Source organism: Sus scrofa, chromosome 6, assembly GCF_054392235.1.
Source record: "Sus scrofa isolate SSC_HxYL_T2T_F1_AM1 chromosome 6, Sscrofa_HxYL_maternal_Yorkshire_Landrace_v2.0, whole genome shotgun sequence".
Classification (NCBI taxonomy): Eukaryota; Metazoa; Chordata; class Mammalia; order Artiodactyla; family Suidae; genus Sus; species Sus scrofa.
The window spans coordinates 87,245,605-87,257,760 of NC_139388.1; the positions used below are offsets into that span (position 1 = coordinate 87,245,605).

General features: G+C 47.3%; 1 non-coding gene across 1 annotated transcript; it reads left to right on the top strand.

Moving 5' to 3' along the window:
* Window positions 1-1,699: 1,699 nt before the first annotated feature.
* On the top strand, window positions 1,700-1,801 carry LOC146402610 (U6 spliceosomal RNA). The gene has a single exon (XR_014808682.1). It is a non-coding gene; the product is annotated as a U6 spliceosomal RNA (small nuclear RNA).
* Window positions 1,802-12,156: the final 10,355 nt, after the last annotated feature.

Genomic DNA, 12,156 nt, shown 5'->3' on the forward strand with positions numbered 1-12,156 from the left:
TCTATACAAACAATGGCACAGTGGGTTAAGAGCCTGACTAATGTCCATAAGGATGCAGGTTTGATCCCTGACCTTGCTCAGTGGGTTAAGGATCTGGTGTTGCCACATGCTGCAGCATAGGTGACAGATGCAACTTGGATCTGGTGTTGCTGTGGTTGTTGTGTAGATTGGAAGCTGCAGCTCTGATTTGACCCCTAGCTTGAGAACCTCCATGTGCCGCAGGTGCGGCCCTAAACAACAAAAAAAAGAAACTAAAAATAAAATAAGGTAAATAAAATTAATATCCATGTGTTCATACTAATAAAATAAGTGATTGAATGAAAAATTAATAAATAGGGGATAAGAGGTCTCCCATATGAAAGAATTCCAAAGCATTCATGTAAACACCCCCCCCACCACTGCCACAAAGAGGTGGAGCTCAATTCCCCTCTCCTTAAGTGTGGGCCGAACACGGCAACTTCCATCCAAAGAATACACTCTTGAAAGGTTCTGGAGGGAGCAACTTTACAGTGGAGAAAAATGTAAACATGACCTTAACCAGGAGGTCAAGGGCACATCACAGTGAGACGTTATGTGGATAACATGGGCCCCCCAAGGAGAAGTGGTGAGAAAGCAACTCCTTCTCTGTGATCTTCCTCCCAAGCATAGGCATAGGAAAAGCATCAGACTATCCCCCACCGAGGAACATGCGGCAAGACACCTGACAAATGACTGTTCCTCAAGACTCAAGGTCATCACAAACGAGGAAGGTGTGAGAGACGGCCACAGACCCAGGGAGGCCAAGGAGACAGGACAAGTGAACATGTCCTGCGGTGTCCTGAAGGGTGGGCTAGGCAGGAAATGGACATCGGAGGAAACTAGGGAACTTAGAAGAAACGATGGCACTTAGTGACTTGTACTGTCCACGGCTGGTTCCTTAGTCGAGAAACGTGGCCCACACTCATGTCAGATGTTAACCTGGGGAGAAACTGGATGGAGGGGACACAGGAACTCTGAACCAAGCTTGCAACTGTTCTATCGAAAACTATTCTAAATCAAAGCTTTATTTTTTTTTTTTTTAAGAAAAGGCAACTCCAATGAAATTTTTTGTTTTTTGGTTTTTGGTTTTTTTTTTGTCTTTCTGCCATTTCTTGGGACACTCCTGCAGCATATGGAGGTTCCCAGGCTAGGGGTCAAATCAGAGCTGTAGCTGCTGGCCTACGCCAGAGCCACAACAACTCGGGATCCGAGCCACGTCTGCAACCTACACCACAGCTCACAGCAACGCCGGATCCTTAACCCACTGAGCAAGGCCAGGGATCGAACCCGCAACCTCATGGTTCCTAGTCGGATTCGTTAACCACTGAGCCATGATAGGAACTCCCTCCAATGAAAATTTTTAATAAATAAATTAAAATTTTATAAGGCAAGGTACAGAATGGTAAATATTAGTGCTATCACATACACATATTTATACATGTGTAATATATAACGCCGTAATGTGTAATGTCTACATGTAACATATACACATAATACATATATGTGCATGTCTGCATATGCACAGAATACCTCAGAAAATGTATCCTAGAAACCAGTCACATCATAGGCCCCTCTGAGAGGAACTAGGTGCTGGGAGGACAGAAGAAGGAGGCCATGGCCCACCTTTTCCTACCTTTTGAATTTTCAATACAAACAGTTAAAAAAAATGAGCGTTCCATGAGTGTTTTCGTCCACACAGACTAAAACTAGAATGACATAGAGGAGATGAGCCTGGCCCCTGTGCAAGGACGACACACAAAATCGTGAAATGTTCCATGTTCTTGAGTGTTTCGTGGGGAGAGGGTTTCAATTTTGTAAGGTGAAAAAGTTCTGGAGATGCATTGCTCAACAAGGTAAACATACTTACCCACGATTTAAAAAAAGAGTGTTCTGAAGCAAACACTAAAAGTGACAAATGTGTTAATATCTGTTCAGAGATGGGTACCCAGTTTATCTGCTTTATTGTGTTCTGTCATCTTCGGCATATTTGAAACTTTTAATCTCAGGCCAGGGTTCTGCATGTGCAAAGGCCCTGAGGCAGGATGTAGCATAGCCAGTGTGGGCTGGAGAGTGGGGAGCAAAGGACCAGGGGGCACAGGATGAGAGAAGTAGGTGGGGACTCCACCAAGCAGCCACAGGAGGCAACGCCCTGCCCACACATTCCAGAGGCTCCCAGCCCAGAAGTCACTTCCCTTCTCAAGCACTCACAGGGCTCCAGACTTGGCTTCCCAAATCACACCACACCCGCCACAGCCCAGCCCCTGCTCCATCCTGGGGACCAGCTCATTGTTCCCTTCCCCTCAAGGCTGCTCTTCCCCCAAGAGGCCGTTCTGAGCTGACAGGTTCTGTGGGCGGAGGCCCTAGGGTAGGGTTGACAAAAGCACGACTGTCTCAGGCCCTATCCTGGCCCCACAGAGCAGGATCCTCGCCTGATCCTCCAGCCTCCACATCAAAGAGGAAAGATCAAAACTCCCGCCGGCCGCCCACGGCACTCAGCCCAGCCCTGGTCCCCGAGTGGCTCTCTTCGGGCACATTCCACCCCTCCACCCCTTGGAGATGAGGAAGGAGGGGGAGGCAGGACAGGACAGTAACTGGTAGGCACTGCTGTGCCCTGGAAGAGGACTCAATCCCTGGGCGGCCCAAGTACACGGCCCTTTGCGGTGCACCGCGCACCCCGAGGAAGGCAGGGTCTGTCCTGGTGTGCTTGGGACAGGTAGGAAACGGAATCAGAGAGTGCCAAGGTCACGGCTGGCCGGAGGGCCCAGACCCTCAAGCTCCCAGGAGCACAAGCGGCTGCCAGCCCAGGTGTGGCAGTCTGACAAGAAAGACACACAGTGAGGTCTCCCAGCAGCACCACTTTCGTAACTCTGATCTCTGGCCTCCTGATCTTTTTTTTTTTCCTGTCTTTTTAGGGCCACACCCGTGGCATATGGAGGTTCCCAGGCCAGGGGTCAAATCGGAGCTATAGCTGCCGGCCTACGCCAGAGCCACAGCAACTCAGGATCCAAGCTGCGTCTGAGACTTACATCACATCTCACAGCAACACTGATCCTTAACCCACTGATCGAGGCCAAGGATCAAACCCATGTCCTCATGGATGCTAGTTGGGTTTGTTAACTGCTGAGCCACAATGGGAACTCCATCAGGCCTCCTGATCTTGACTTCCCTGGGGTGTCAAGTGCAGTGCGTGATGAGGTACATATCCAACAGCAGGTACCTCTTCTTACTGGGATGCTCTAGAAACAGCCCACTAGAGAGCTGTCACCTAACAGCGAGCTCACCTACACCAGAGAGCATGGCAAGGGCTGAAATAGGAGGAGGGGGTGAGGATAGCAGGGGGCAGAGCACCCCCTGCATAGACCCTCTGCCCCACCCCCAAGCTCACCAGCCTTGCTGTGATTAAATGCAATCAGAGCCACAAAAGAGGCGGTGGGAGCCCGGAGACCTGGAGGTCCAGTCCCCAGACCTGGAGGTCCAGTGCCCACACTGTGTGTGTTACTCTTGGCATGTCACTTCCTCTCAGAGCTTCACGGTTTTTCCATCAGTAAAATGAAGAATCTGAACATCGCAAAAGGCCCTTCAAAACTAAGGTCTTATGACTGTATATTATTCTCGAATTCCTTTTAAAATGTGTAGGTAGATAGACATGGGTGGGTGTGTGGATGAGGGGCTGGGTGAATGATAGATAAAAACTGGTTGGCTATTATCTTTTTTTAAAGTGAAGTACAGTTGATATACTGTATTATAGGTTATAAAGTGTATAATATAGTGATTCACAATTTTTAAAAGTTATATTCCATTTACAATCATTACAGAGGTTCCTCAGAAAACTAAAAATAGAACTACCATATGATCCAGCAATCCTACTTCTGGGCATATATCCAGACAAAACTATAATTCAAAAAGATACACGTATCCCTCTGTTCACAGCAGCACTATTTAACAATAGGCAAGACAATCCAAATGTCCATCAACAGATGAATGGATTAAGAAGATGTGGCAATATACGCAATGGAATACTACTCAACCATAAAAAAGAACAAAATAATGCCATTTACAACAACATGGATGCAAACAGAGATTATCCTACTAAGTCAGAAAGATGAAGACAAATACCATGTTATATCACTTAGATGTGTAATCTAAAATAGAGCACAAATGAACCTATCTACAAAACAGAAACAGACTTGCAGACATAGAGAACGGACTTGTAGTTGCCAAGGCAGAGAGGGGAGGGAGTGGAGTGAACTGGGAGTTTGAATTTAATAGGTACAAATTATTATATTTAGAATGGATAAACAATAAGGTCCTACCGTATATAGCACAGGGAACTATATCCAATCTCCTGGGATAGATCGTAATGGAAAATAATTTTTTTAATGTATATTTATGTACAACTTAGTCACTCTGCTGTAAAGCAAAAATTGGCACAGCAATGTAAATCAACTATACTTTAATTTAAAAAAATAAAATAAAATATTGGCTATATTCCCCGTGTTGAACAATATATCCTTGTAGCTTATTTTATATCTAATAGTTTATGCCTCTTACTCCCCACCCCTAGGTTCCTCCACCCTCCTTCCCTCTCCCACTGGTAACCACTGGATTGTTCTCAATACCTGTGAGTCTGCTTTTTTTTTGTTACACTCACCAGTTATTTTGTATTGGTTATTATCTTCTTTTAAGGCTGGCTCAAAAAACAAAGGGGGATTTTCCATTACGGCTCAGTGGGTTAAGAAACTGACTAGTATCCATGAGCAGGTGGGTTCGATCCCTGGCCTCGCTCGGTGGATTAGGGATCCAGCATTGCTGCAAGATGCAGCTTAGGTCACAGATGCAGCTTGGATCCCACGTTGCTCTGGCTGTGGCGTAGGCTGGCAGGTGCAGCTCTGATTCGACCCTTAGCCTGGGAACTTCCCTATGCCCCATGTGTGGCCCCAAAAAAGAAAAAAGGAAAAACAAAGGAAGGAAGGAAGGAAGGAAAGGAGCAGGGGAAAAAGAAGGAAGAGAGAGAAAGTGGTGGGGAGGGAACCAGCTGATGCTCACTAGGCATGCCCGTGTGCCACGTTTTGTTCAAAGCACTTACATGGGGCTTTCTTGCCTATTCAAGATGGCAGCACATGAAGACTATTCAGAAATTATGAGGGGAAGGGTCCAAAAATTATTGCCTGAAACCAGCTACATAAATCAAGATTCTCCAGAGAGACAGAACCAATAAGATGGATGGAGCGACGGAAGGACGAATGGGTAGATGGATGGGTAGGTGGATTTATTTAAAGGAATTGGCTCACACAAAGCCAGCAAGTCCAAAATCTGTAAGTCAAGCACTGGAAACCCAGGCGTCAGTTGACACAACGGTGTTGAGACCGAATTTCTTCTCTGGGAAACCTCAGTTTTTGCTCCTAAGCCCTTCAATTGACTGGATGAGGACCACTCACACTATCAAAGATAATCTACTTTACTCAAAAGGCAGCCACCTACACATCTACAAAATCCCTTCAGAGCCATACCTAGATTAGCATTTGATTAAATAACTGGGTACCATGGCCTAACCAAGCTGACACATAGCATGGACCGTAAAAGCAGCTCACCCAGCCTCAACTGGGCTTCCCCAATCTCTCCCATTTCCCCACCCCAGGCAAACCCAATTCCCCATCCATATCTGAGCTCAAAGAATTAACCTCCAGACAGTGGCATTTCTACTGCCACGATCTCCAGGGGCCTCAGCCAGTAGGGTTCTGCATTGGGGTGGGAGCTGAATGGAACCAGAAAGATGTTTCCATTAGGAACCTGAAACAAGAGACCCGGACTTGGCCAAATCAGCCACAAAAACCTGAAAAGGAGAAGAAAAAAGTCTGCTCCCCAGATCAGCTGATCTCTCTCTGGGTCTTCGGCTTTTCTCTGCTCCGTGGATTCCTTGGTATTTGCTGTCTCTCATAAACATATTTCTGTGATATATACTGTAAGGCTGCTTCATTTGAAATTCACAGTTAATGACCTAGTCCCTCGGATTCAGGAAACAGAGTAAGGTTCCGGCTTTTAAAGGCCAGGAGTTTACTCGCCAGAATATGACAAGTATTACAAAGTATAGGCTGGCTCTAAAAGCACTTAAGAAACAGTCTCCGTCAGAAATTTCAAGAATACCTTCAAATAACATCATTTATCTGCCAGAAGGCCAAGGGGGTGCGGAGGGAGGGTGGGCGGAGAGTAAATGAGTATTTGATCGAATCCGTATTTTCAACTCTCCCAGGAGCGGGGGTAAATATTTACTATAACCCTTCTTACTCTGCAGAGGTTGGCGGGCACACGTGTGTGGGTGGGGTCTGCCTGGGTGCAGACCCGTGCACGTGTGGGCACCAAAGACCCTTCCGCCCACCAGCCCCCCCACGGCTGACACAAAACAAACTCCACCATAATCGGAACTCTGTGACAAGGAGGTAATTTAATAACATGAGTATCCCCGTGTTCGGGTTGGCCCACTTAACTGAAATCCAAAGCCAGCCCCGGAGTAAATTGGGCCGCGGACGCATCGATCAGGGCCATCGCACTTTCTCATGTTCAATAGAGTCAGGGCTTAACCAGGTTAATTTTGGTTAAACACATTACCCAGGTACTCTCCTCTTACCAGCCCAATGATTTTGTGTCGGGCCTGAAGGATTGTAATTGCAATCCGGAGAGACGCCAACTCAAAAGGGTGATTTACGGAGGGCCGTGGAGCCCGGGCCGGCCTCCTACCTGCTGGCCGCTGGACGGGAATTTTTTCCTCGAATCTTGTCATGATTCACCACCGAGGGCCGGAAGGAGGCTCCTCGTGAGAGGTGGTCCCTCGGAGGAACAGGGTGGTGCTTCTTTGAGATACTCGGTGCTTCTCTCTGAGGCTGGGGAGGGATGGGAGGGATTGGGGGGGTAGGAGGTGGGGAGGGTGGGGGGATGGGAGGTGGGGGTGGGGGGATGGGAGGTGGGGGTGGGGGGATGGGAGGTGGGGGTGGGGGGATGGGAGGCGGGGGGATGGGAGGCGGGAGGATGGGGATGGGACAAGAGGGCCCCTCTGCTCCACGGAACAAGAGCTCAGGAGGGGCTCGGCTTCTGGGAACCGGTCCTTCCAAGTCATGCTCGTTCCCTGGGGCGGGGGTGACGTCCTGTGGTCATACAGGGAGCATTCCCAGCTTCCTTTCCAGCCTTCCCTGGACAGGCCCAGGGCACCCACCTTAGACCACACCTTCTCCCAGCTGTTCTCCCCTCTGTCCCCTTGGGCCCAGCTCCCACACCCTCAGATTTCCGGCCTGCTTTGTGGTCACTTCACCTGTGGCCTGAACAATTTGCCTCACAGGTGCATGTCCCAATCCCTTCATCTGGAGTGTGACAAGAACACCTGCTCATAGGGTCGTGGGGACAAAGCCTGGCACCCAGTGAGCCTTTGATCAGTGTCAAGGGCAGTCATTTCCCTCAAGAGAAGCCAGAAAAGACAGGCAAGAAGGATCCTGCTGAGGAGGAAGAAACTGGAGCCTTCATCCATGGTGGATGGGCTAATGGAATGGAAAGTGGGATGGCCATGCTGCAAAGGATTTGGCAGTTTCTTAAAAAGTTATATGGGTACTTGCCACATAGCCCTGCAATGTTTACTCCTGGGTAGTTACCCCAGAGAGAAATGAAAACGTGGGTGCACGCAAAGACTTGTGCAAAATGATCACGACAGCTTAATGCGTAATACTGCAAAACCGGGAGCAATCCAGATGCCTGTCGGCAGATGACTGGATAGACAGACTGTGGTCTGTCCACATGATGGAGTGTTATTCAGCCGTGAAAAGGAATGACGAGGGATACCTGCCATGAGAAGGGTAGTCCACAAAACCTCTAAGGCCAACCAGAAGAAGCAAGGCACAAAAGACCACATGGGGTACAATTCCACACATACAAAATGTCCAGAAAGCTACAGAGACAGAAATTAGATTAGTGGTGGCCTGGAGCTCAGAAGGGGAGCAACGATTAATTATAAATGGGCATGAGGGATCTTACTGAGGTGGCAAAAATGTCTCAGACTTGATTGTGGTGATGGACGCATGACTCAGGAACTTTTCTGAAAAGCATTTCACTGTACACTTAAAATGGGTAAATTCTGGAGTTCCCACTGCGGCTCAGCAGGTTACGAGCCCAATGCAGTGTCCATGAGGATGCAAGCTCAATCCCTGTCCCGGTGTAGTGAGTCAAGGATCCAGCATTGCTGCAAGCTGCAACGCAGATTGCAGATTCAGCTCAGATCCGATGTTGCCATGGCTGTGGCATAGGCCTCAGCTGCAGCTCCGATTTGCCCCCTAGCCTGGGAAGTTCCAGATGCCACGGGAACAGCCATAAAAAGGAAAAAAAATGGGTACATTTTAAGAAATGTAAATTATGCCCCGAAGTTGTTTTAAAAAATAGGATGATGGAGTTCCCCGGCAGCCTAGGGGTTAAGGATCTGGTGTTGTCACTGCTGTGGCTTGGGTTCGATCCCTGGCCCAGGAAATTCCACATGCTGTGGGCAAGGCCCAAAATAAATAAATAAGTAAATATCAAAAGAGATGAGATGATATTTACTGGATGAGAAAAGCTGGAATCTGCCGCTTGTAATGAAGGCTGCTTCCTTAGTTGAATTCAGGTTTGTTCTTTGTTTATTTTGCCAGAGTAAGGTAACAAGCTTTTGCTGGGACTGGAAAAGCTCATTTATGTTGGATACTGGTATGAATTTCCTAGTGCAGGGTCCAGCACAATCTTGGAAATGACAGGAGGTATCATTTATAACCTACTAGCTCTCTTTAGTGGGAAACATCTCTTAGAAGACAAAAGATTTAAGAGGGATACAACTGACCCTTGAACAATGCAATACTACTGAGCCATAAAAAAGAACAAAATAATGTCATTTGCAGCAACATGGATGGAACTAGAGACTCTCATACTAAGCGAAATAAGTCAGAAAGAGAAAGACAAATACCATATGACAAATACCATATGATATCACTTGTAACTGGAATCTAATATACAGCACAAATAAACCTTTCCACAGAAAAGAAACTCATGGACTTGGAGAACAGATTTGTGGTTCCAAGGGGGAGGGAGTGGGGTGGACTGAGAATGTGGGGTTAATAGGTGCAAACTATTGTCTTTGGAGGGAATAAGCAATGAGATCCTGCTGTATAGCACTGGGAACTATATCTAGTCACTTGGGATGGAGCATGATGGAGGATAATGTGAAAAAAAAAAAGAATGTATATATGTATGTGTAACTGGATCACTTTGCTATATAGTAGAAAATTGACAGAACACTGTAAACCAACTATAATGGAAAAAGTAGGAGGTCCTGTCATGGCACAGTGGTTAACAAATCTGACTAGGAACCATGAGGTTGCGGGTTCGATCCCTGGCCTTGCTCAGTGGGTTAAGAATCTGGCATTGCCATGAGCTGTGGTGTAGGTCAAAGACGTGGCTCGGATCCCAAGTTGCTGTGGCTGTGGTGTAGGCCAATGGCTACGGCTCCGATTAGACTCCTAGCCTGGGAACCTCCATATGCTGAGGGAGCGGCCCTAGAAAAGGCAAAAAAAAAAAAAAAAAAAAAAAAGAAAGAGAAAAAGTAAAAATCATTTTAAAAAACATTGACCTTTGAGAGTCACTACCTTCCCTCTGAATATTCAGCACATGAAATGCCTCTAAAAGTCCATTGCCAGTGGGAACCAACTGGAAAAATCAACCATGCGTGCATTGCTTATTGAGTATTTTCCACATGCACAGGTTACTGGATCTGGACCTCGGTCTCTTCCTCTGTCAAATGGGGCGGTATTGTCGGCAACCTCAGAGGCTTTTATGTACGGACTGCTTGAGTTAATAGATGGAAAGTGTTAGGAACAGGGCTGGGCACACAGCCAGCGTCAGCTGTGATCATCACTTTGGAAACCAGGACCTTCTCCCCAGCTTAGCTTCAAGAGCGGCCGGGCTGCTGCTGCTGCTGCTGACTCCCAGGCTGTGCGTCTCACCCCTCTGGTGAACAGAGAACCAGGCGCGGCCCCTCTCCCACATGCCCCACACCTGACCTTTGCAGCAGCGCTTACTGCATCCATGATGTCGCTGCCCCTGTGTCATTTTTTAGGCAATGACTCTCCCACTGGAATACAAGCTACACCAGGCCAGGGACCAAGCCAGTTTCTGCTTACCTCTTTGTCCCCATCTGCCTGACACAGGACCTAATGAGCTCTCCATAATTACTTCTGGGAGGATTTTCAAAGGAAGTTGAAGAGGGAGAGAGAGAGGGAAGGAAGAAGGAGCCACAGACACTGGCCAGAAGAGTCCTCCCAAGATAAATGTTTTTATTACCCAGCAAACCTCCAATCCTAAGCCCAGAGTCTTCCAGCCCAGTGCCTGAAAGTATTGGGGGAAAACAGGAATTGTAATCATAATGGGGGAATGACCCACAAATTGGTACCATATGCTCTCTGTGCCAGTTTTCTGGAGTTCAGTAGCATCGGTGGTGTTCAAAGCACAGGAAGTCTAGTCCCTGACATGTGTTACTCTGAATACTGAACACTCTAAGCACATTATTATTTAATCCTCACAACAACCCTCTGTGGCAGGTACCACTATTATCCCATTACACAGATGAGAGGATGGAAGCCCAAAGAGCTTCAGTAACTCACCCAAGGCCATAGAGCTAAGCGGCAGGGCCAGCTTTGGACTCACAAAATTTGACTCTGGAAACTGTGCCCTTAACTCCTATATGAGGCTTCCAGAAGAGGAGGGGAGATTTAAGGAATCAATGAGCAGCATTTCTTTTCTGATATTATGGAGCTTGGGACCCACGATAAGCAAAAGGGCCGTCCATCCCCAGTGACTGATGCTGGTGCGGGCAGGCGGCCAGATCCCTTACAGACTCTCACTCATTCAGCAAATGTTTTTTGAGCCTCTTACCCTCTGTTTCCTCATCTGTAATGTGGGAAAAAGAGTCATAAAACGTGCCTTGTAGGCTAGGCACACAGAACACAGCCTTGCACACAGGAGGTGTGACCATGAGTGTTTGTTGTATTGTTGTCCACTTGAAGCAGCCCTCACTGGACTTTGTGAACTAAAGATGCAGAAGACACGAGCTTTCTCCAAAGGGACATGTGGGCAAGTAGGGGAAACACGGATAAACCCTCACCACCCAGTCATTCTTTGGAAAAGGAACAAGTGCCTCCTCAATCAATAAGAGCTTGGCATTATTTATAATATAAAATGCTGTTCAAATTAAAGACACAAACACACAAGTACATGTTAATATTAGTGCTATCCAAAGAAAGTCAATGAATTGTGTCAATGTTAATATTCAATGGATTGTGTCAATGTGACTTTCCTGTGATATTGTTCTGTAGTTACTCAAGATGTTATCCTCGGGGCGACCTGGCGAGTGGTATATGGGGCCTTTCTGTCTATTTCCGATGACTGCATGTGAATCTATAATTATCTCAAACTAGGGGAGTTCCCGTCGTGGCGCAGTGATTAACGAATCTGACTAGGAACCATGAGGTTGAGGGTTCGGTCCCTGCCCTTGCTCAGTGGGTTAATGATCCGGCGTTGCCGTGAGCTGTGGTGTAGGTCGCAGACGTGGCTCGGATCCCTCATTGCTGTGGCTCTGGCGTAGGCTGGCAGCTACAGTTCCAATTAGACCCCTAGCCTGGGAACCTCCATATGCCATGGGAGCGGCCCAAGAAATGGCAAAAAGACAAAAAAAAAAAATTTTTTTAATAATAATTATCTCAAACTAAAATTTGTTTTTAAAAGTTCTTGGCGCTTTCAAAAGAAGTTGACCTTGGGAGTTCCCTTTGTGGCTCATCAGTAACAAATCCAACTAGTATCCATGAGGACGCAGGTTCAATCGCTGGCCTTGCTCAATGGGTTAAGAATCCCCTGTTGCCATGAGCTGTGGTGTAGGTCGCAGACGTGGCTTGGATCTGGTGTGGCTGTGGCTGTGGCATAGGCCAGCAGCTGTAGCTGAGATTCAGCTCCTAGCCCGGGAACCTCCATATGTCGCAGGTGTGGCCCTCAAAAGACAAAAAAAAAGTTGACATGTCGTGAAGTCCTGTGAACACTGCCGCTGCAAGCCCAGGAGCAAAATATGTCACTTCATTCCATCAGAAT